General features: G+C 33.8%; 1 long non-coding RNA gene across 1 annotated transcript; it reads right to left on the reverse strand.

Annotated features, from left to right (window-relative positions):
- Positions 1–339: 339 nt before the first annotated feature.
- Positions 340–1,650, reverse strand: LOC142224683 (uncharacterized). The gene is made up of 3 exons (XR_012719187.1): positions 1,423–1,650; positions 599–919; positions 340–542 (listed from the first exon to the last, which is right to left on the reverse strand). It is a non-coding gene; the product is annotated as an uncharacterized LOC142224683 (long non-coding RNA).
- Positions 1,651–3,695: the final 2,045 nt, after the last annotated feature.

The following is a 3,695-nucleotide window of genomic DNA, read 5'->3' on the forward strand; positions in this document are numbered from 1 at the left end:
CATCAAAATCAAATAATTGCGACCGGAATCCTGTGAACAACAAATACATGGACGGACGGACGGACACCAAGCGCTAGATCGACTCAGGAGGTGATTCTGAGTCGATCGGTATATATTTTATGGGGTCTAAAATAAATATTTCTGGTAGGCACATTTTTTTGGCAGATCAAACTTATTATACCGTAACCACTACGTGGTTTAGGGTATAATAACCCCTATGTAGTTTAGGGTATAAAAATATTGTATACATACCTATGCATAAATAAAATTTTCTACACATGAGATTATATGAATATTTTTTTAAAGTTGAACCCCCCCCGAATTAAAATCCTGGCTACGGCCTTGGTTTAGATGTTTATTAATTTGATTAAACATTTATAAATTCTTATAAATAAAACATTTATACTACTATCACAACACATTTAACATAATTTTTTCATTAATAATAGAATGATGTTGATTTACAAGTGGCAAGTTACATGTTACAGCGTCTATCAGCCAGTGTTTTTATTCTCGATGGAGGCAGCGTGTCTGTAAAATATCTGAAAAACAATCACTTTATTGCATTTGGAAAGTCAAAAATTGTTCACCAATATACCTTTTACAATTTTAAGCGAAGTAACTATGTTTCCAGCACTTCATTATCGATTTTATTTAAATAAATTATAAGTAGCTAGTTGCGCTTGGTGTTTCACAAAATATAAAATGGCTCTTGTAACAATAGTGATGGCAAAATACTTTCATGTACATTTCATATGCTCCCCCCTCACGGTCGGCGATTGTTGCAGTGTCACTTATGAGTCTGTGGTAGCGATGAGGATGAAATGGAACTTTGAAATGCTGGCAGGGTAATAGGATGTGTTGACGGGACACATGTCCGTATTATTGCTCCTTCAAGGAACAAGCCACTATATTTAAACTGGAAAAGGTTTAAATGTAAGGCCTTTATTTTCTAAATATGAAAGAATTTTTAAAATATGTACAGATATGTGACCCTTAGATGAGGATTCGGCAGTTGTGCAGTTTTGTTTTGCTGAAATTACAGAGAAGTTTTGCAGTTTGATTACAACTCCCTTGATTTTTTTGGGATTTATTCCCAGAAAGTGTCTTATTTTCCTTTTTATTGACATTTGTAATGCCAATTTTAAAATTTCCCATTTTCAATGTTGGTTTAGAATAACGGGAGAGTTTGTTAAGAATAGGTAAACAATTCCCAAGGAGTTGTTATTCAGAATTGGGCTAATTATTGTAGATATATTCGGCAATAAGCACATGTTCAAACAGCATCAATGACTAGTTGTGAGTACAAAAAACATGGTTCGCCAAAATTTTAAATATATTTTTTCAAAAATCGATTTTTTTATTCTAACTGTAATCCATACTCCATTCAAACGATATCTCCAGCACAAAAGAAAAACACACCTGTTGTTATTGAGCATAGACTTCTTATGGGTTGCAAAAAAAAACAGCAAATATCAAGTTTATTGATCACTCGCCCATCGGTTCTTTGGCTCTTTCAACTCTCGGGCACCAACTGAGTATTCTTGAATGCCAAACTTCTGTGCGATATAATAAATTAGCAACAATTCATTCTAAACGACATACCGACATCCAATGGTAGATACTCAATTGAAAGCAATACTAGGTGAACACTCGCATGAAAAATAAACAACAAAAGCAAACAAACACTCATGTAAAGAACCTCATATTACAACAAATATACATCAACGGTACAACCTAAAGAATATCTCGAGACACGTACCAACACTTGCAAACACTAACATACGACCACCACTTAACAACACCAAGCACAGTGTAGAGTGAGTGGTTTATGGATGGACAGACATACATTTCTGATAGTTTTCTAAGAGAGAGAGAGAGTTGCTGGGAATACTGATCGCCTGTTAATTAACTTGTGGGAAAGTGTTAAACGCCCACAATAAATGTTGCGGTTGCTTCGTGGTTGGCGTATATTCTCAATAATAAACGATAATGGCGTGTTGTGGTTTTCACAAAGAGCATTCATTTTATTGTGGGTTGTATTGTAGAGGAATGACGGAGGACTACCATTAAAGTAGTTTTCGGGTGGTGATTTTGGGGGATTTAAAACCTTAAAGGCACACTGCTTCACACTTCATAAACATTTGAAGTGTAACAACAGGTTTATTTATATTAGCTATGAACAGAGAAAGAACGACGGGAAAGAAATCTGAATTGAGATACACTTGCAGCAGGCACACTTGCAATGAGTTTGCAAAGAATACTACACACACATACACACCCAAACACATTTAAGAGGGTAAGCATAAAAAACCACACCTACTTCTCAAGATGAAAAAATTAAAAACATGAGCGAAGAGAAATTCTATTATAAAGTTTTCATTTACTTACAATATAGACTACCCGGTATAATTTCCTTCGAATTGTATCCATGGTAGTACTGTGGCGATGGAAAATAGACCAGATTAATTTTTTAATTGTTCTTTTTCGCACTTACCCGCCCTCCCTACACCCACCCTCTTTAATACAAAACGTTTGTCCAATGCCATATGTGCAGTAGGAAATATACACCACACCTTTTTGTACACACTTCGTTTGAATCGTACAAAAACTGATCGGCAGAGTAGATTTGAACTTCTTGTTTGAGACAGCTACACCGGGAATTGTTATTAAAAGATATAAAAAAAATTATAAAAACAAAAACATTATATTTTTAATTGTGTATAATTATTTGTTTGTGATGCGTTTTGTAAATTTTTACCAAACTCAATTTCGAGCGTCAAATTTCGTGAATTCTTTTGAGAACTGAGAATATAAAATAACTTCAGAAGACCAGATCTGAAAAATGCAGAGAGCCTTTTGATGCTCCCAAAAACGTGAATCCACCACGAAATAAAATGTAAGATTATTTTAGAAAATTTTAACCAAAAGATTTGAAGAACGTTTTTTAAAAATATGTTTTTCTGTGTATAAAATTGCATGTTTTGAAAGGAAAACTAGAGTTATGGATTGGTCGAGTTTAGCCGCTAAAATCAAAAATAAATCTGTAAAAGCAGAATAACATAACTTTTTTGACAAATTTTATTATAATTTGAAGGGACATGATAGAAAGCTACAATTGAAAAAATTTATTTGCTTTAAAATTAATTATTAAAGGGAAGTAACAGTGAAAAATGGTAATTTTAACGCGATAATGCGAACTTAATTACGGCCTATATACGAAGTTCAAGTAGGGATGCCAGATATGCTCTTTTAAAGAGCACATGTGCTCTTTTTTACAAAATGTGCTCTTAAAACAAGATAGGCTAAAAGAGCACGCAAAATTGCTCTATTTTTAGTTAAGTACTCTTTTGTGCTCTTTTTATGCATCACAACAAATATTACTCCAACGCGATTCAACAAATGGTAGAAGTAAATTGAACATAGGTAAATGTCACACTACGAGATTTTCCTACGCCGTTATTTTCTAATTCAATAGTAGGGCTGTTTTCTTTTAGCATTGGATACCCTAAGCCGTGAAGGACTAAACGAAAACAGAGTACTCGTTTATCCAGAACATCTCCAAAAAATGCAACACTGTCATCAGCTGTTTAAAAACAATCACAGAAAAGAAGTGAAATCTTGCATTTTTAATGAATGAAATGCTCCAATTAGTAATAAATATTCACTGCTGCGACTTGCACTGATGATATGTC

This window comes from Haematobia irritans, chromosome 2, assembly GCF_050003625.1.
Source record: "Haematobia irritans isolate KBUSLIRL chromosome 2, ASM5000362v1, whole genome shotgun sequence".
Taxonomy (NCBI): domain Eukaryota; kingdom Metazoa; phylum Arthropoda; class Insecta; order Diptera; family Muscidae; genus Haematobia; species Haematobia irritans.